This window comes from Grus americana, chromosome 9 (genome assembly GCF_028858705.1).
Source record: "Grus americana isolate bGruAme1 chromosome 9, bGruAme1.mat, whole genome shotgun sequence".
Taxonomy (NCBI): Eukaryota; Metazoa; Chordata; class Aves; order Gruiformes; family Gruidae; genus Grus; species Grus americana.
Genome location: NC_072860.1, coordinates 9,487,038 through 9,508,456, shown reverse-complemented (window position 1 = coordinate 9,508,456; position 21,419 = coordinate 9,487,038). Strand labels below are relative to the sequence as shown.

The following is a 21,419-nucleotide window of genomic DNA, read 5'->3' as shown; positions in this document are numbered from 1 at the left end:
GCTGTGCCACGCTGTCCCCTCGCTCCACCCTGTGCGACGCAGTCCGGGACCGCAGCCCCCTTCCAGCTGTGAGCACAGCAGTGGCTCCGCTGCCTCGCAGGGCTGGTCCTGTAACACTGATGCTGCCAGTGTTCAGACGCACAAGAGACCTCTGGTCTTCATGAGCCCTGAGCAGCAGCAGTCAGTGAAGGTCACCAGAAAGCAGCTATCCAGAGGGGACGTAATGACGATGTGAACCTCCCTGCACCGACTCTTCGGGGCGAATGATTTCCAGATTTACCAAAATTAAATTGTGTGCATGAAGCTGCTTTTGCAGGCAGGCAGCAAGCTCTGCTCAGAGTAAGTCTGTCTGTGCAGAGCTCCCTAACTCTGTTATTCAAATTATTTCCGTATTCAGCAGAAAAGCACTGAAGTGATGTAAGCACACTTGGGCATGAGAGGCAGCCCTAGGATGTCGTGCAGGCTGTGACCTCAGATGCCACTGCTGTTTTTAGCTCATTTCTGGTGCTTCAAGTAAATCCCAGAAGAGTTGAGGGACACGGACAAAGCGCAGGACGATACCAAAGCGAGCTGCCATCACCTACGTGATGAAACCTTACAGAGGCAGCAGGGCCGTGCTGTGCTTGCAGGGCAGATAGAGCCCTTACGAAGGGCCGGGTTCCTCCCTTTGCTCGCTGCCAGGCAGCTTGCCTGCAGATTTTGAACGTCCTTCAAGTAAAAGTCGAACAAAGCTGGCCTCCCCGCTCAAAAGCTCCCAATTTGTCTCTGCCGGCAGCACGCTGCTGCTAACGGGAGCTGGCGATGCCGAGTACCGGCAGATCTCGTGGCAGCGCAGATGGAAAGTCCAACGGGGGAGTGAGCACGTGCTCTGTGCCTCGCTTTCCAGCTCCAAGCCGATGCGGTTCAGCCGCCAGCACCGGGCAGGAGCCAGGGCGAGCGCGGCTCGGGAGAGGCTGAGCTGCGTTTCCACGGGAGGGGCCCCCGGCTCCTGGCACCGCAGAGCCTCCCCGGCGCTCGGGTCCCTTCCCTGCAGCACGCACGAGCTCAGCCCCACAGTCTGAAATGCAGTTTATATGCTTCATATATTTTGCTTCTTCCCACCGTCCTTCGGCGAGGTCCTGGAGCGAGCAGCAGGAGGCGGCTCCGGTGTCCTCGCCGCAGGCAGCGGCAGGGATGGGGCGTGAGCTGCTCCTGCAGACGCCATGTGCAGCTGCGAGATGGCCGGTTTCAGAAACGGGCTCTGTCTTCGGGGAGATTTGCACTGGTGATGGCTCCTTTCAATCCCACTCGTCCCAGCTGATATCCCTGTGCTGTGCTGCTTTCCTCCTTACCGCTGTATCCCCGATTTCTCCTCCTGACTCCCTGTCTCTCCCCATCCCATCCCCTGTCCCGCAGTCGGGGGCCAGCTGTGGTGGTGTGACCGGGCGTCTTTCTGCAGAGGCGTAGGACACGCTCCGACTGAAGCAGGTACTCGCCGAAACACTGACGGCTGCTGACACCACCCCTCCACGATGTCAAAGCACCGCTCCACGTCCGGATAAACCGCTGTAAGGTTTTAACTGAGTCCAAATGAGGAATTTTCTTTCTCCTTCTGACTACTGAAGGAGAACATTTCCACTAAAACCTTCTCAAAAAAACTCAGCCTCAGGGAAACACCCTGCTTGGAAAAAACCCCACAAAACCTCAACGCGCTTGATTTCAGTTGTGCAGCTTGACAAGCCCCCAAAAAGCAAAGGTTTGGAGGCACTCGGTGGCTGCAGCTCCCTGCCGTGCCCGGACGCCTCGGCGCGGTGAGGTAGCAGCTGGCCGGGCACGGGGCTGCTGGCCGGAGCGTGCCGCTCGCACAGTGCCGAGGGCCGAGGCTGACAGCGCAGCTCGGCTCCAACTTCGTCAGGAATTAAAGTCAAATGCTATCAGGTTTCCCTTTCTAATTCTTGCTTTTTTGCAGGACACACGCAAATAAGCATTTAGCATCTAGAGCATGGAGCTTTTAGCGCCTTTTGAAAGATTTCTTTAATGCCAAGCCTGACTGGAAGTAGGTCAACTGAAAAATGAGTAAATTACACTTGCAAAAATGCATTAGGAGCTGCGGCGTGCATAAATCTAACTGCCATTTAGCAGAGGTCCTAACAAATTAGACATTAAAGTTTTAGATAGAAAAGTTTGCCAGGCTGCGGCTGGCAGAGCAGCCTCTGGGCTCTTTGCCTGCCCTGACGTTGCTCTCCCCCCTCGCTGGGAGAGCTGCGGGAGCAGCGTGCGGGGGGCAGCTCACGGCACGGCTTCGTGTGTCAGATCTCCTGCCTCTTTTTCCTTTACGGTTAGAGTATTCCGTACAAACTTGTCTCTCGGTGCACCCTTTATGAAAAGGCTTAATGTTGCTACCGCTAGCAAAGCCCTGTTCAGGGACAACGAGTGCTAGGCACCCTTCTGCAAATCAAACCTGCAGCTTATGTTGATATGGTATTGTATCACCACCGGAGGTTTGAAGTTTGAAGCCTTCAAAATCCTTCCAACCTTGGTCACCAAAAAGCCAAACTCTCAAACTTGCAACTCTTGTTCTTTCTCTTAATAAAGGTGGGAAGGGGCTCAGGGGAAATACAGTTTCAGCAATGAAGCTGTATGTCTTTTTTTATTTTCTTTTTAGAGGGAAAAAAAAAAAAAAAAAAACACCCTGAAACCCTAACTTTTCAAAACTGAGTATGCACAGCCAGAAATAACTAGCAAATCTCTTTCTCAAAAGATGGTCTTTAGTCTGTAACAAACATTTTAAATACCAAGTCTCCATGAAAAAGCAAAGCAGTTTAATGGAAATATATTGGGTGAATTGCGATGACAAATATTTTGAAATAAGCATTTTTAAAAAAATGGGTTTTCTTGTTCTCAGGGTTGTACTTTCTGGGCCAAGCACCTTCAAGCTGCAGAAAAATCAAGATTTTTTTTTTTTTTTTTCCTTCTCTCCCTCTCTTCTCCCCCTAATTTGAACGTTGTTCTCCTCTCCCCAGTGCGGATCCTGTTCTGCTGTCTGCCAGGCATACCTTCTGCTCCAAACACATACAAGACTTGTGCTGTATTTAAAAAGAAATGGTTGTTATGCCCTGGCACCCATGTTCACCCAGCTCTCATTGCAAAGGTAAGTACTACTTGATTTTCTTTAAAAGGTAGCAAGAGACTAGTAGTCAAGAAATAGCTTTAAAAAGTGCCTCCCCTTAAATAACGTCTCTGGGTGTTTATTTTACTGACCGTACGCGCTCTCAGATACCCGAGCAGGGAAGGTACTTCAGCATGCGCAGCTGAAATCAGGGAGGTAAGCGAGTTCAAAGCCCAGCGCGTATGCGCTCGTCTGCATTGCAGGTGTATCACTGGGCACAGTCCCTGGGAGGCCCCAGCACGGCCAAGGGCAGTTGGGAAGGGAGATTTGGAATTGCGACCTCAGTTCCTGTTACGTTACCTTCACAAGCGGTAACGCTGCGTAAGCCTGGAGAGCTTCTGTTTAGCTCGTCCTTGCTGCTAGAGCTTCTTTATGCCGGCATGGTGAGAAAATTCAACCCGGTACCACGGAAGGCAATGTGAAAACCCCGCGTTGCTGTGTTAAGTCCTCTTGTAAAGCAGCGCCATGCTTTGAAATGTTAAGAGGCTTCTTCCTTGTCTGCCTTCATCTCCTCCTCCCCTTCCCCAGCTGTTCTGCAGTGAGTTTATCATCCTTTCTAAGGCAGGGCTGCAGGGTGATGCCGCCACTAAACTCTTCTTTCTGATCGAGGGGGAAACATTTAGCTGAGTTTTGCTCACAATATTATAAAAGAGGAGCAAGTATGAAAATTGTAAAGGTGTTTAAAAATGCAGCTGGGCTCCTGGACATAACATCCCTATGACCCTGAAGAGCACGAGCCGCTTGCTTGCTTTGCTGGAGCAACGGTTTGTGTGCTGCAAAGCTCCGAGTCCCGAGCGCTAAATGTATGGTAGTCAGCGCCGGAGTGGGGAAACTCAATTACGGTTGCGGAGATTAATGTGCTGTCAGCTCACGGGATTGCTGTCCTTTGTAACCGCGACCCACGCGAGGCAACGCGGCCGTGTAATAAAGTTCAGCTGCTTACCAACACCCCCATGTGTCATCTGTCTTCTTACGCCAGCTGCATTTTTCAGCAGTGGCTTCTACTCGCCCTGTCTTGGCACCTTGGTCGGAACTTCCAAAATACCTTCTTGTGCCTGAACTTAGGGTTTGCGTTTATTTCATAGCTTTTAGGGAAAACATCCTGGGTTTGTGAGGGAGGAGGGGTATCCTGCACAGTTGCGATGCACTGAGTGTCAAGCCTGTATCTTTAAATCTCCAGAAAACCACTGAAAAGAAAGTTATAGTAATTTTACTCCAGGTTAAATGCTGTCTTAAATGCAAGGAGGGAATTACCATTGTAGACAGCTAGCAGTTTCGTTGTATTTCAAGTAGATTTTCTCTCATTTTTAAAAATTTTATTAAATAGTATGCAGGGATTTCTACTGTTCTTGTTTTCATGCCACAACATATATTATTGTATGTACTTCTGAGACAAAGGAGGAAGAGGTAAGACTGCGTCACGATGCAGAAGTACTTCTGCATCCTCAACACCACCAGTAGAAGGTGAGGCCTGACGGGGGTTGGACTAGATGATCTCTAGCGGTCCCTTCCAACCCCTACCAATCGGTGCATCTGACAGAGGCTCCGTTTCTGAGCAAACTCAGCAAATTTCTCCTGGGACCGGAACAGAGAGGCACACGGTGACGGGAGTGAGACTAGGGCTGCATACCAAATCGCGCACGTGCCGCCAGTGGCTTTTCATCCTCACTGGCACTGGGGCTTTGCATCTTGTTAAAGGAAAGAGCACTGAGCGTTATGAGTGCGTAGGCTCTTAGGAAGAAGTAAAACCTCTGCCCAGGAGCTTTGCTGAGGCCCGAGCTGCAGGAGGTGGCTTTTGCCGATTTACAGAGAGGTAAATGAATGGGAATATTCTCTGCCTTGCAAAGGCTTTGCCACAGGAATCCCTCGTGGGTCCGGAGCTCTTTGGCAGCATACAGAGGCTCTTCAGTCCATATACGTATACACGGCAGATGGCTGTGCCCGTGCACTCAATGCATCTTTCTAAATCACTGCTATGATGCGACTTTAAAGTGATGCTTTCCATACCCCCGCGTCTGGGGGGGTCCTGCCTGCGCAATGGAACGGGATTGTCCTGTGCAAGGTTCAGTTAAACGACAAGGCAGTTTTGCTTGAATACAACAGAATACCTATCTGGAAAGAGAAGAGGTTCTGCTGCAATCAGTAGAGTTAGGTCTGTGTGCCAGTAATGTGTCAAGTGTGGGACAATGCTGTAGTTCTATCTGAAGCTTTTGAAACTGTGACTCTCCATCGCCTCGGCAGCTGTAGAGCAGCAGAGCTCCACCGACTGCCTGGACCTCCGCTGATTCACCGTTTCCAAGGAGCAGAGTCAGGCATGAAACCCATGGGAGAGCCTTTCCTCTTCTCTGTGTGCAAGTTGCTTATTATTCTTGTACATTTTGTCATTTGGATTCTATATAATCAGAAATCAGAGCCAAGCAAAACCAAGATGATAAATACATTACTACAAGCAAAATAGATGGAATATTTGTCTTTGTGTTCTCTTCGTTAACTGTTTTGCACAAGGTATTTCAACAGAGCAATTAATCCTCTTCAGTTACTTGGTATAATTGTATTAGCAGAGGATGAAGTAATGATTGTTAATGATGGGTAAATTACTGTCCAAGCTGGTGAATCCCACGTGTTTTTGTTACCTATTAAAATGTATCTGTTGCACAGCTGACAGAGAGAGAACTGGCCCTTCGGATCCATGTCTATTATCAGCAGAGGTTGTGCTCTACTTAAAATCTAACTTATTCCAAATGTCACTTCCAGATGATCCAAAAAGCAGTGCTTACAGATGCCTGAGTTGAGGAGAACAGCAAGGGAAAGGAGAAAGGGCATTACATGCATACATCTCATCAGGAAGATTTGTCACATTGCCAAAACCCCAAAAACATTCGAGTTGCCAAACCCAGTTTCTCTCGCCCTCTAAATCAGTTCAGTATGCTGTGCAGAAAAGCAGCCTGAACAGCAGTGTCCTTGAAGGAGCTAGTACGGCTCGCTTATTTTTAATTGAAAATAACGAACCAGATGTTCAGCACATACTGGGAAACTCAAAACACATCGCTCCTGCTGCGGGGCCGGACCCACATGTTGCTGGGGGCACTTTTCTCCCCTGAGGCTGCTTGGGGTCTCTGCCCCTCCCCGCCTGTCCTCAGCCCGCAGCAGGGCCGGCTGTCTGCGCCCCAAACCTTTCCCCACCCCATCCCGCGTCGCCACTGACCCTAATCCCAGCGCCGCGGTGACGCGGCCCGTCGGCAGGGCAGCTCCTCCTGCCTCCCTCCCTGACCTCGCCTACACTCAGATGCGCTTCGCCGTTGCGTTTTGGTTTATATACTTATTTGGAGTCAGAGAAAGCGTAAGCGGAAAAATAGCTGCTGTAACAAGTTACCTGATTTGTCCTTTCCTGTGCGGCTTGGCTACCGCCGCAGCTCGCTGGAGCAGCGCTCAGCAGTCCCCAAGCCTCCCAGGCTCTGGCACCCGGTCGGCTTTCAGCTGGAGCAGAAGCCAGCCATTCACAGCGAGGAACGGGTGCTGGAGGGAGAGGTTCGCGTGCGGTAGTGTGCTCAATGGCTCTCAGTCGAAGGGCTGAAAAATGCAAAACACCCTGGAAAAACTGCCGGCCGTTGGTACTTAACTCTTTGGTGATCATGTAAGAAGTAGTTAATAACTGTAATAACTTGGTTAAAAGTACATTTCTTTCCTCTTTTATTGCTTGCTTAAGAGAGAAGTTAAATCTGACTTCCCAGCCTTGCTCAGAAAAATCTTTGCAGACTTCTTTTCTCGTCTGCATAAGAGATGTTGCTATTTACTTCACTCTTTTTTACTCTATTTCAGATTTAATATCCTAGAATGTATTGATTTACTATTTGAGTGATTAGAAAGTTACCAATTTTCAGGCCCTAGCACAGATTAATCTATCAAGACACTGTTTCACAGACACACTTTCAGAGAGACTTGCCGAGTCGTGTGTTGTATATGAGCATCGTTTGCGGTGAGATTTATCTCAGGTGGCAGTATCTCCTGTTGGCAATATGAAAGCGGTCCGCAGACTTGTGTCACCAAGGGAGGGTGACAGAAAAGCCGAAAAGCGGCCCTAACATCTCTACTGCTAACGGCTGACAACGAGCTAAGCGATGGCTGGGGCATCCACGGTGTGGCTGGGGAGGGCGGGCTGCCCAGGCGAGAGGCAGCGGTCCCACCACGGGCATCACTGGGCGAAGGTAGTGGGGGGCCCTGCGGTGCGGACGTGATGTCAGAACTAAAACACTTGTGAGAACTTCGAGGCCGAAATAGCAATATGAATTTTGGTACATAATTTTTACACACAAACACATGTATAATAATGTATATAATAAAAATACATTATAAATTCCAACATACGTACAGGGTGCATGTACCATTAACACGTTCGCCCTAGTCTTCTGTGTGAAAATGCACAAGCTCCTCTGTGAACTTCAGCTGATCTTTGGTCCTTCCTCTAGCAATCAAGTACACTGTTTAATTTTTTTGGACAATATCCACATCACTGATGGGCACTTCATAAATATAGCTAAATCCATCCTGGCAGGCTTCACCTCTAATTTTACAATGTGGTTTTCTGTGTCAGACGACTACATTTTTTCCTAAGTGTTCTAACAAAAGCATCCAGCGTGATTCAGGTTTATTCTCTTAGCAATCGTACATGTTGTGCATTCAAAATAACCAACTCTGTCATCTGGAGGGCTGTACGCCGCTCCTGAAGCAGCAGGTGAGACGCTTTAATCTGAGATTCCCGTTACGAAGCTGGTGCAATCAGTCCATCCGACTTCTTAAGACCTATCTGTGCTTTTTTTTTTTTTTTGCTTTTTTTTTCATTCCCCTCTGTGACTAGGGGTGACTCATTGCAACTTCCCCGAATTGCTCTGGAGAAGCAGCCTGCTTTTCTGTGATACTTGCCCCACTTGTGTTTCTCTCGCAGGGTGGCTGATGGGCCAGTACCTGCCCAGCTTCGCCTGAGCCAGGCTCTAAGGGCAGGCGGAGGTGCGGGCTGCTGCGCCCTCCCCACGGGATCGCTCTGTGCCGGCCGCGGCACTGAAGAGCCCTTGGAAGCAACTTGAGGAGGTGCCGCAGTTTTGGTCAGTCTCTTGGTGCTCGTAGAGCCAAAGGTTTTACTGTGGTTTGGTTTGGGTTTTTTAATTGTGTTTTACTTTCCTGCCTGTGCGGGCTCTCCTTTTGCAAGCTTGGAGAGCAGAAACGTTCAGGAACAGCTGGAGCTGCTGGGTGAGAAGAAAACTGTATCGGCGATTGATTGGAATGGGAATACCAGAGACTTCTTGATGGGAGGTCAAGGCTATGGTATGTCATGTCTAACTAGCCTGTTTACCTTCTATAGTTCTTTCAGAATGTTTCTTCACTCTTTTCTTCATTTTTTTTTTTTAATGGAAAATCTGGGGGTGGTTCTTTCCTTTCTGCTTGTAATCTCTGGGTTTAGTTAAACCCACAAAAATGCTGAGAAAAATTGCTTAATCCCACTGAAGTCTGTCATCATCTTTCAGCTCAATACAAATTTTTGTTTGATTTTTGAGGAAATATTGTCATTTAAAGCGGTTTTTAGGCCATGACAGGAGACGGTATCTGCATGTGTTATGGAAAGTTTTTTTAATAAGTACAACTAACATATTGCAAAACCCATGTTCTGCACATTCAGTTTTTAGGGGTAGGTCCAAGAAATGTCCTAGAGAGCTGGGCTGGGCAGGCTCCGTGTGCTATCGCTGGAGCTAGCGCAGGTTTCGCCACACGTAACTACTAAGAGTACATATCTGCGAGGGTTTTGCTTTCTGTTGTGTTATGCTTTTATATACGGAAGAGCTCTCTCTTAGTGCAAAGCTCAGCTTCCAGGTTTTATGGCATTGCTGCAGCCTGCTCCAAAGGAGATATTTACTATGTTCTCCTTTTTCACTTCTTCTAAAACCACCTTTCTTTGAAAAGACATGTTGTGTTCTGGGTGGTTACAGGTTTGGCAATTACCTGTCCATGCGCTTGGCAGGACAAGATCTGTAGCAGTACAAAATAGATTTATAGATGTATGTAAGACCTGGCTTCCCAGAGGAGTTACCGGTAAGAACCCCTTTTTTGGCCAAAATGTCCATGACTCAGCATCCATCACTGATCTCTGGAAGTCATCATCATACCTGTCAAACGTTCAAGTTTTTTCCAGCTTACAAGTTTCCTGAACTGCTGTTGTATAAACAGCCTTTTAATTAGAACTTTCTTACAAGTCAGTTAATTTATTAAAAGGGCCATCTGTACCATCTGAATAAGCACCGTATATCCTTCCCTTTGCCTTCCATCCTTCCAAAAGATCTGCTCCTAACTGTGGCAGGGATTTGCGTTCAAGTCATCACCTAATCTCGAAAAATGAGATGATCTTGTACATAGCACTTCTGTCCTTATGGCTGTATTTCAGACTAATAGCTGACACTGAACTTGCTGTTGAACTCTCTATCTAGCAGCCTGAAAACATCTGGTCTCTTGCAACCGAACTGAAAAAGCAGCAAAACTCCGGGCTGTTTTTTAGCATGGGGTTTTTTGTTGGCTTGTTTTGTTGGGTTTTTTTTTTTACAAGTTTTAGCACAAATTCTGCAAAACTTCTGTACCCTTCATGTTCTGAATGTGGTCATGAACCTTCCTTGGCATTAACAAAATACCCATGTGCTTGTATAACAGTTTCCTGTGCTTTTTCTCAGTTGAAGCTCAATGATAATAAGGCAACTTGGTGTAGCGTGCCAGGCTGGGAAGACACCTCTTGAATGCAAAGCCCATGTCTCTTGGTGGCAGATGCTGTGCAGAAGATCGCTTAAGCTGAGCTGGTTGGGAGGTTACAACGGTGGCTCTGTGCCAGCGTTCTGGCTAAACCACAGCAGCTTAATGCTGTCCCGTGACTCTAACTCGCTGTGGGGTAGGTGCTCTGTCAGGAGGTTCTTGAACTGTTTCTTGAACAGCAATTCTTGAACTGTCACCCATGGCTCACCGTAAGGTCTGGTAAGTCAGGCTTGATAATACAGATACACAGTGGCCCTAGAGACAGTCAAAGGCTGAGCCAAAATATTTTGGAAGGACCGAAATAAAAAGGGCCAGGGAAGATTGTTCTTCTGTCATCAACTCTGCCTTAAAGAAAGCACTGTTATTTTAAATGACGAGTGAATAAATACATTTGAAAGATAGAGCAGTTCAATATATTGGCTAAGGACAAGAGCAGTAGCTCTGACTTCACCTTGTGCGGAGTGTTCCCACCCTGCAGAGCATAACGGCAATGAGCTGTACGTCATCAGCATCTGTGTGCATGCCCCTGTGAGGACGGTCTTGCCTGGGACTCTCAGCTGGCTGCAGTCCCCAGTCGAGGCTGAAAGCATCACCCCTGATCGCGGTGCTGCCTGGCTGGGGAAAAGGGCACGGGGAAGTGAGAAGCAGGTGATAAACTTTGGGTTGGATGTGTGTAGGAACCAGAACATCACTGGCTTGCTCGGAAAGACGGGGGATCAAGTACTGGCATCCCAGCTTGTTCTCCGTGTCACAAGGCTGGTGCTGGGCAGTACGTAAAGACTGAGCTTTTCTGCCCGGTGCTCCAAGTATGACATGGCTTTTCTTCGGTTTCATGTAGTTCTTCTTGGCTGCTTTTCTCTTGGCTGCGGGCATTGCAAGGATTCACTGGGGGCTTTGCAGCGCTGAGGTATTCCAAAATGACTGCAGATGTTCCCTACGGCTTGTAGGAGCTACGTAACAGCATAAAGTTGGATTATTTTGCCTTAGTAGAAATCATACACCTGGGTCATAACAGATAAACCAGACTCGATCCAGTGGGCACACAGAGGGCTCCCGGCATCACCCCATTCATGCCCTACTTAGAGGTTTGAATGGAAATTCAGTGCTGAGTTGAAATAGTCTTCCGTACAGCAAATAAACTAAGTTTTTGTATGGAGGATTAACACAAAGCTCAGAGTCTAGTGATTTCTCTTGAAAATTCCTTAGGAAGAGCAGTTGCAGTCAGCTCTTAAAACTAACTTCACTGAGAGCATCTTATCAAATGATGCGATAGATGAGGAACATGTGTCCCTTTTGCCTGTTTTATGTTGCCCTACTTTAGCTCTTTCTTTCGCAAAGCCTGTCTTTCGCAGTACGTCTTAGCTTGATGTAAGGGCTTCTCAAAACTACATTGTTTCCACCTTAGTTAAGTGCGGAGAGAAAATATTGCTCAATACAGCTTAAACAAATGAACATAAGAAACGATTCATCTGGATAAATTTGATTGATTGGTTTTTGTTTTGTTTTGTTTTTTTTAATTAACTGAGTCACAACTTGTATAAACTGTTGTGAAAAAATGCAGCCAGCATTGAATGAGATTGTTGGGAAACACCCACTCCAAGGCTGATAGTGGTGATGGTAAAAGCCTGGCAGAAGCCAACACCAACTTACTGTCTCTATTTACGGCTCAGCTGGGACAGGGTCTGTGATGGGAGGTATCACACGAATACGGGGCAGCTCCTTGCTCCAGAGAGCTCGTGGTCCCAGCGGGGAGATGGGAACCAGGGAAGGGTCACACATGGCAGAGTGAAATACGTGGCATGGGAAAGCAGAAATGCCAGGCTTGGAGGGTGGGGGTCAGTAACGCCATCTGCCACCCGGGTAAAGCCACTAATCGCGTTTCCTTATGGGGAGACAGCGATTGCTTCTTGGCTCCCCGCTCTGCTAGGCAGGAAGAATTAATTAGCTCCCCCGTCCCTTCCCGGCAGCGTCTGTCTCAGGCCAGCTGTAAAGCCAGGGTGCTGTGTGGCAAAAGGTACTTTTGGGGGCTCTAGTGTCCAAGGTTGAGAACAAATCACCACGACAAGATGACTCCACTAAGGCATCTGCCCTGGGAACAGCGTGCGCTGTCACCAGCTTCTGGAAATCGTTATAGCTGTTAATTTCCCAGGACAATCCCTCAGAGCAGTTTGTTTGCCCCGACAGGAAGCATTCACTGTAAATGCAGGCAGGAGATGAATTGCTTGTATTTCTAATCAGCAGGGCCAGAGGGATGACTTGGACAACCAGCCCGCAGCCCTGAGGGTCTGGGTGCATGGGCAGCGTAGCAGGGAAGGAGATCATCTCCCCGTTTGGGGACGGGTGCTGCAGCCCGGCGAGGCCGTCACTACGTTAGTCCCCGTGACATCCACCCCATCCCACGCAGGATGCATTTACCTGGGGTTGAGAAATGAGCGGTTCTGCCCCACACCTCCCTTCTGACAACCAGCTGAAGAACCCAAACACGAAGCTGCCAGCATCAGTTTTTGGTGGGCTCCAGCTGCACCTCTGAGGGCGAGTGTCCATCTTTGGGGCTTGAGCGGCTGGCTTCACACTGGGCTCACCCAAAGCTGCGCTCCTGCTAAGAAAGCACGGGTAAACTTCAAGGCTTTGTGCACCAATGAGGTCTTTAGCAGGAAGGAAATGAAGGGAAAAATAAAACTCAGGCTTTCAGAGCAGACGAAAAATCCCACTGTGATCCAAGAGCCAGGGTTAGCTGTACCCACGCACTGAATAGGAGGAAGGAGGAATCATTTCCTCAGGCCTCCTTTTGTGCCTGTTAAAACATTAATGCCTTTCTAGATCTTTATGACTAGTTTAAGCTTGAGCACCTGGGAAGCTCTAGGTTGCATGTAAGCCAAAGAAAACATGTTTTTGCGATTAAAAGCACTCTCATTTTAGCTCATCAGCCTATTCGTTTCTTGCAGACCATGCTAATGTTTGCAAAAGTGAATTCAGGCTCTTTTCTCTCTTCTCCTTACATGCAACTGTTTAGGTGGCCAAAGGTTATGGAAAGTTTCAGGAGAACACATGACCTCACTGGAGAGAAATGTCCCATGCTGGGGAAGGAAGGTAAAAAATGTCATTTAGCTTATTGCAGCTTGTGTCATCCTCCGGTACGGCAACACCCCCGAGAGAGCACCAGCGTATGACATGGGGTGGCTGCAGGTTTCTCCACCAGACCTGACTGGTGGGGTTGTCAGGACCTGATGCTGGGAATCCCCAGCAAAGTTTCTGAGCTGACGGTAAGCAAGACAGATGCCACGGTGGGGAGAGAACTGCTCTGTTACGAGGTGGCAGGAAGGAAATCTCAAGCTACTGCCATAACACAAGGGCAGAAACGTACTTTTTCATGATGAATTGATGTAAGGGTGGGGCTGAGAATGAGTCTATCCTTTTTTTTCCAGTATTACTTCATAGAGCACTTGTAAAAGATATGCCCTTCTGCAGTTTGTTTTTCCTTGAGGAATTTGTAATTTCTTTTACAAGAGCTCATGGAAAGATGCCCCTGATCCAAGGTGCCACTGGTTAATAGAAGGTTGTCATCTCTATAAACCTGTTCTTTTAAGACACCCAGAGAGTGTCTTACAAGCGGGTGAAGGCTGTTGGATGCTGTACTGCTTACTGCCAGTGCCCAGCTCTGAGCAGTTCTGCACTCACCCTTCACCAAGACGCTGATAACAGAGCCACGGCTCTGCGGGCAGAGGCTGTACCTCAGCTAACCTGCCAGCATTTTATGCAAGGTAGATCATTATCTCTGCTTTTGGGAATTATTGTATTTCTTTTTTTTAGTTTAAATGTTAATACTCCACTTAATATTGGTGAATTAGCAGTAGAACAAGGAAATAAGTTGGTAAATTAAATCTTTCAAACCGAGGGTCCAAAATTTAGACCCACAGAGCGGCAACTTGATTTGCAAATGCTTCGGAATGAATGCCAGCCTCGCTCTTCATCAGCTTGTCTGTGTGTGACTACCCCTGCCCATCCAAACCCGAAAGCGGGAGCTTGAGACTACCCGGCGCAGGGGGGCGAGGCAGGACGGGGGGGGCTGAGCCACCCCAGCAGCCAGGCTGGGGAGGGGGAAGGAGGGCCTCCAGGGCACGCCACGATGCACGCTGGAAGGGAGGGAAGAAGCCAGAAGCATCCCCATGCTGAGCACCACCTCCGGCAGCCCGTGTGGCTCCAGTGACCCTGGGAGCTGGATGTAGAGGTGAGGGAGGCAAGAGGTTGGAGCAATAACCACTAACACACCGCAGCAGGGCTTGGGCTGTGGAAACAAGCTCTTACGATTAGATTTTTACTTGGTCTGAAGAAAATATTCCCATTCCATCTACATTTCTGGTAACAGCTGGGCCGTCTGCAGACTCTGCGGCAGGTTGTGTTCACCAGCGTCCTCCCCTCACCTGTCTACTCTCGCCTGCGTTTACGGCAGAAGAAAACAGAGATATTAAGGAGAGATTCAGGCTTTAAAAGATATGTGTCTCCAGGTCCCTGACTCCAACGCCTCTGATGGGAATATTTTTTAGGCTTTTCAGGTGTACAGCTGTTGTAGACAGACCTTGCTAGCCTAGCTGTTAATTTAGCAAGCTGAACAGAGCTGCTCACTTCCCTCAGCCCCCAGAAAGCTGGCACGGGGGGCTCTCTGTGCAGCGCTGGGGCCGGGAAGAAGCGCTCCTTCTTTTGATTGTTGTTTTCTCCTGCAGTATTTCAGCTGGGAACAGACTTGACCCGCTATTCTAAACCAAGAGGACCTGTGGTTTTCCTGCCTGGTTGATGAAAAGCAAAATCTGCACGGCATCGCAGGGGGGCTGGGGGGAGAGCCGCCGCCGCGGCGGTCAGAAGAGGGAAATCCAGATTTCCCCACCTACTCTGAAAAATGAGCGTAATTCCAGGAACGGGCAAGGTACGGGTGGGAAGTGTGCTGTGCTCCTGCAGCCCAGCAAGCCCCGACACGCGGGGGTGGGCAAGGCTTCCCGGGCAGGAGCCCAGCGTCACCCTCGGGACTGGTCCCCAGCGGAGCGCTCACAGCTCCCTGGTGTCCGGCTGGGAGAGGCTTGGGGAGCGCCGATGCGGCAGCCTCCCCGGGCTGCTCCCCCGGGACCACGGGCAGAGCCTGTGCCTTGGGAAGGGCTGTCAGGCAGAGCTGTTGCGGGGCTTAGGGGTGCTTGCCCTGTGCCTGCTACCTGCTCTGCCCGCCGCTGTTGGAGAGGAATAAAGAGGGAGATAACTCCTGCCCCCCAAACAGCAAACCTTTGTCATTTGGGGGGTTTCTATGTGATTAACGGAGCTGTTCCTACATTTATTGCTACAAGGTCAAACCATTTGTTTTCATGGGGTATGCTAATCTATTTTTTTATTCCTTCTCAGCCATCTCTTTTACAAAAAAATTTCTTAGAGGTTTGTCTGGTAAAGTGTCAGATATACTTCTACGTGACATATTTATGCATACCATCACTGATCTGAATTCAGCCCTGTGCTACAGTAATAACTGATAAGTTGTAATGTTTATAAACGTTGCTTTGAGATTTAAATTTAAGAGACAAGCCTAGGAAATAGATCTTATTATAACACACTGTAACCAAATAGGGTCCCAATAAAGAGAAATAAAGAAAACAAATTTTATATCTGGGCATTAACATTCTCCCAGATGTTGGGTACCATCTGCCAGGATGTTTTAGCTCTAAAGTAAGCTGCATTTATAACACCTATAAACCTGGTGATTTCTTCCGCTCCTCCTCCCCTGCCCACGCTTTTGCAAGGCAAGGATATACACAATAATAACTCGGGGTGAAAGTTTTCTGTCAGTGTACACGGGGAACAGCACAGCACGTTCGGGGGGACTTGGCTCCGTAAGTAGGACCAAGGTGAGCGCTGCGAGGACAAGAAGTGGGATCCTGCCTAGCAGTGAGCGGGAGAGCCACGGTTCCAGCTTCCCATCGCAGGTGCCGTGGGAAGGTGAAGTTGCAGCCGGGGAGGAAGGTGCGTCTCCATCGGCATTCCCGCCTCGGGGCCACCGCGACCGTCAGCGCTCCTGGGAGGGACTTCTGTCCGTGAGGAGGTTTTTATCTTCCAGATTGTTGGTATTTGGGATGCTCCCGGTTTATTCTGGCAATAAGGCTGCTAGCTTTTATTATCGTTTGGAAGAGATCCGTACAGGTGTTACATGTATTTAAGTACAGCTCACATGTACTGCTGCTTACAGGCGCTCGAGGTCTCAATTCCAACTTTACTGCTATGTGCTTGTTTTATCAACAGTATATTTAAATTCCCTAGAACTAAAGTTTTTACTGGAAAAAAGTCAGTATTTACTGAAATATTGAAAAGCCTTACCTAGTTTTGTTTTCACGCTGAATCCCAGTGTTTCTGCACAAAGATGAGATTTATTAGCGGCTTGAATGCTCAGTTGTGTGCATTATTTCCATTGGATTGGGAGCAGATTGAAAGCTGGAGAACTGGACATTCACATGGTCCAAGAAATGAAAGGTACAACTAGCACTGGGTTATTTTTTTTCCCCCTCTGAGTTATGCTGACAGCAGCCATAACACTAAGGCTGAAAAGTTTATTTACTATATAAAGGCCATATTTTCCCTTCTTATCCCAGCTTTTCTTGGCTTGCATTGCTTGGCAGGATCCCCTTAACCACCAACACCCAGAGGCGTGGTATTAAACTGGGATGAAAAATGAACATGCAGAAGAATACTGGAGATTTAAGTGGGTATGGTTCTAAGAAAACCAGTGGAAAATATGTTTACTCCAAGCATCTGTAGCACCTAATTGAAGCAGTGATATTTTCTGTAAGAACATAGGGAATGCTCTTCTGGTTTCTCTTTGGCTTTGAATTTCACTTTGAATCAATGTGACATAATCCACGGAATTATTTTCTCACAGCTGCAATGGAAACTTTCTGCCAATAGACAAGGATGTGTTAATCGGGTGAAAAAGCTTACATTCGGTCCCAGCTTTGTTGCTTTCTGGAGTCTTTGTTAGGAACCGTTGCTTCCTCCTAATTTATTGAAATCTAGTACACAGTAAACACTATTATTTTTGAACTATTAATGTTGCTGTAAATTTGAATGGCTAGAAAAGGGTGGCAGATTGTGATCAAAAGGGAGCTGATCTACAGCTGTGTGTGAAATCATTGCCGATACTAAATGTGACAGAGAACGAAACACGTATTTATGCGCCCATAAAGGATGATTTAGTGCTCCTGGGCCTGCAGTATTGGCATCACCAAATGAATTTCTGTGAATCTGATTTAGAAGAACATAAAAGATCCCGTATCACCTTTAGGGCATCTGCAAATGCTGTCGGTTGGTAGTTTGTTGTTTATTCAATTACTTTTCCCAAGCACCTCTGATTTGAAGGGTGAGTTCCCCTCCGCTGGACTCGCTGGGACCAGCGCGGGCGCGCAGCCCTGCTGGAATGGGGGACCAGCCGCTGCTCCCAGCCAAGGGGAGGCAGGGTCCCCGAGCAGAGGTGTCCCCCTGGAAGAGGCGGTGGGGTGCAGGAAGGCCCCCAGAGCACTGGGCACCGCTCCCTGGGCACACCTCGCTAACGCTGCGCGTGTAACGGAGTTTTAATTAAATGCAGCTAAGCCCTGGTCAGCGGCTTTAGCTCATTATGGTCCGCTATTGATCTCGTGGTTCCCCAGTGCCATGCCAAAATAAATAAATAAAAGGCACATGTGTGTGCGATGGGAACACACGGGCAGGGAACGGCCTTTTCTTTCCTGCATCCCCGTCCCTCCCCCTTTTTTGAGGCAACAGGGTCCTGCAGCAGCCTTCTGTTCTGAAAGCTACCGATTTAAGCATCCAAATCTTTCTGACTGTATTAATCTGTATTTATACAGGTCACACATCTTCCCAGGGGCCCATCCCAAAATGCAGGCAATACGTAAGCCCACAATGCATTCACGTGCCCCAGGAGGCCCGGCAGTCTCCAAGGGGCAGGGGACTCCTCCAGCCTCTCCCCTCGCTGCAGCCGCACAGCCAGGCGGGCTGGTGAATCTGGCCCTCCATTTCCTTGCTTTTTGTCGCATGGTTCAGAAACAAATTTTTTTTTTTCCCAAAAAAAATACAGATTTACATTTTTTGGAGACCTTTGAAGATGTAAATCGAACAAGATAAATTTTAAAGCTCTTCTAATCAGTATCACAGCCCTGGTTTGTGCCATATGGAGGAGCAGAGGAACAGACTGGAGCTGAGCGAGTGAGGCACGGAGGGTGACACACCAAGCAGCCTCACCAGCAGGTCACACCAGTCGAGCTAAGCCCGAACGGGGAGATTTAACGGGCACTATAACATACACGGTCATGGCCATCGCAACAGAGCATGATAGTGCCATCAGGGTGGCTAGAAAAAACTAGATTTTCTCATTTAACCAACTGTACCATTTTACAGTCATGTTTTGGACATTCACAACGAACAGAAGAGGCCACCGATGCAAGTGCTTCAGAGACGGGGACTTCATCCTGCAAAAGGGCTATGGAAAGCTCCGACTGAAAACAGCAGGGCAGTGTTCAGGCTGCGCAGGCAGGGCCAGCAATGGGCTTTGAGTAGAGGCAGTTTCATGAATGTATCTGTGGAGAAAACGGTCAGAGTAGAAATGGCCCCCGTCGCCTGCCAGAAGCGCGGCTGCAGGAGGTGCCGTGCCAGGCGGTGCCATGCCAGGCGGTGCCTGCCCTTCACAAGCCTTTGCCGAACAACGGAAGGTAATACCCACCTCATCGTGGGCACCACTTTCCAAACTTTTCTCAGTGAACAGTTGGAAGAAAAGCTAACATCTCTTCCTGGACAAAGCTTTGCTGCTCTTCTTTTGGCCAGCTGTCGGCCTGAGTGCTGGTCGTCGTTTCAGGTGTGGAGCACCGTGCCCATGAGGAGGTGGCTTCACAGCAGGCTTACAGCATTTCACGCAGCGGAGAGTGCTTTAGGGACTTGCTTAGGCTGGCAGAGCTGCACGTTGTGACAGGAGGGGGTGGGCTGGCTCCCCTTGCTCCCCATCCCTGCCAGTGTCACTCCGAAGCATTTTGTGGTGGGGTGGCTTTCGCCCAGAGGAGAGAGGGGTCTGAGGGGCCACGTGGTTGCCAGATCCCCAGCACGGGGCTGCTCGGGAGGGTGCAGCCTACAGCGGGGGTGGGAGTGGGACCTCCTGCTCACCTGACCAGTGATCCTCTCAGCTCCCATCACACAGAGCAGGGCTTTATTCCAGGGTTGGTCCCCGGGCACAGGCACGGCTCCTCGAGGCATTGGGAGCAGGACGGGGCAGAACTCAGCCCCGCGGGGTCTCCATTGGGGTGCACAAAGAGCAGGCAAGGGGGAAGGGCTCTGGTACCCCACGCAAAGCAAAAGCAGAGGTGAAAAGGAAGTTCTTGATTTAAAGAAGGCTGTTCAGACTTTATCTCCAGCTTCCCATGCATTCAAAGCTGAGCTCTTTTCCCTCCTCAGTCTTAAAAGCTCTTCAAGCCCTGCCTGAGTGCAGGAAGAGCCCTGATTCTGCCACTCTCTTCTGTGTCTCAGCCTTGTTGTGTTTGGTTTGCTGTTGGTGGTGGTGGTTTTTTTCCTCAGGAAGATTAATCAGAGTGCAAACTGATGGGCTGAGAAGGGCAGAGCTCCTTCCCAGCTCCCACCTCCACCTGCAGTAGAGACCTGTGCCGCCAACCTGTGGAATCGCGGGGCTGGCTGCTGGGAAGCTCCCGGTGGGTGACAGCTCTTCTGGGGGCGGCTGGACTTTCACAGCTCTGAAGGTATCCAAATGCTGACAGGGATTTCTAAAAATGATTTTTGAAAATGTATTTTTACCGTTGCAAGTACCGTCAACCTTTGCTGGGACCTCTGGGCTGGGCTGCAAAGGAAGTCCACAATGTTAGGCACTAAAATAGAAAATATTTATGTAAAGAAGTAAAACGTTGTAATTCCTTCTCTTTTCCGGTAAGTGTAAATTTATGGCCGTTCAGTGCTGTGCTGAAATAAGTGGGGTAAGATTGTGGGAGAGCTATTTTTAGGCAAAAATATGCAACACTGTAATTGTCACCCACTTATTTGCTTTTTAATGTGAACAAGGCTGCAGCAGGCTCCTAAGAGCATGTGCCTGCTCTGGAGTGGCCCCAGCCGGGGACCTCCAGCGTGTCCACCAGCAGGCTTTTAAACAAATACAAGATCCTGGCTCGAGGACCCGAATACCACCTCCTGTGTCTATGACTGCAGCTTGGAAAAAGGGCTCCCCCGCCTTTCAATAGTGGTAAGCTAGCGAAAGAAATTGGGGAACCCCCTGCTCTGCTCGTTTCCCGCGAGATGTTCGTGGGTGCTAATAACCTCAGCAGCTTCTGTGGCGAGGATGTGCAGGCAGAGAAACAGCAGTCGCCTGCTGTAACGGAAGGTGGTCAAGCTTTGGGTTTTTTTGTTCCCCAAATCCATGATTGGTTTTGGGAGGGGAAGGCAGGCTGCTCTGTATTTGAGGGTTTTTCAGGATCCGCTGCAGCAGCCTAATCCTGCTGCCACTGATCTCAGCAGGGGAAGAGCCTGGCCCCTGCTGAGGATTTCTGGAAGTTTGGTGCAAACACCTCAGCGGTACCCCTGCGCGGGAGAGGGGCTGGACACCCCGGCAGTGCTGCTGGTGGGACTGCAGAGCTGTTAGGCCAAATACCTCCTGAGAGCCACCTCCGGTCCTCCGTGCTACTTTGCAGATTACCTTGGGGGTTTTGCAGCTTACTGTCAAGGCAATGGAATAATATTCCTCTCCTTCACCTTTGTATTGGAGTTTAAGCACCATCCTTAATCATGCGCAGAGACCTGCATCCCGGAGCTGTAATTGCACCTGGGACCTTCCCACACCATAATGCAGAATAAATAACCCGACACTAACGAGCTATCAGGATCAGACCTGCTGTCCTCCTTCCCAATGAAATTACTGCTGGTCTGCTAGTGCTGGTTTTCCAAGCATATGATAAGGCTTGCTATCAGTTGGAACAAACCTTAGTTTTGATTCAAATTTTCTTCTGAAATATCCAGCAAAGCCAAAGAAAGGCAAAGCCAGGACAGTGAAGCAGAGATGAATGCACTTAAGCTGGAGGGGGGGGGAGAAAGACCCAGGATCCTCTTTAATTTGCAGTTTATCTGCAATTTAAAAGAGTAAACAGAGCCATGCTGAAGATGCATAAATACAGCTTGGAGAGCCATTGAAATCTAGGTCAGGGTTTCGGCTCTGCCTGGGGATCTCATTACGTGAATCGGGGAGACTCTGCTGCTCCGGGAGCCAGGTGGAGGATACTTTTGGACGGGTATAATGAAACCAGGTAGGCTTCGGCACAATCAACAGCAGCTCCGCTGCAGACTGATAAACAAGTCACGTAAGCCATTGCTGGGCTGAAATTGCTAAATTATTACCAAATCACAGCGCTCAGTAACGGGGAAGGAAGTCTTCCTTTTACTCTCTAGCGGCTTCGGTCTCCACTTGTGTTCCAAGGAGGAT

At 48.9% G+C, this 21,419-nt stretch overlaps 1 long non-coding RNA gene across 1 annotated transcript in view; it reads left to right on the top strand.

Annotated features, from left to right (window-relative positions):
• The first annotated feature begins 8,076 nt into the window (after window positions 1-8,076).
• Window positions 8,077-21,419, top strand: part of LOC129210136 (uncharacterized) — a 38,841-nt gene continuing 25,498 nt past the window's right edge. Inside the window, exons 1-2 of the long non-coding RNA XR_008578323.1 lie at window positions 8,077-8,247; window positions 8,352-8,467. This is a non-coding gene — a long non-coding RNA (uncharacterized LOC129210136). The remainder of the gene's footprint in view (window positions 8,248-8,351; window positions 8,468-21,419) is intronic.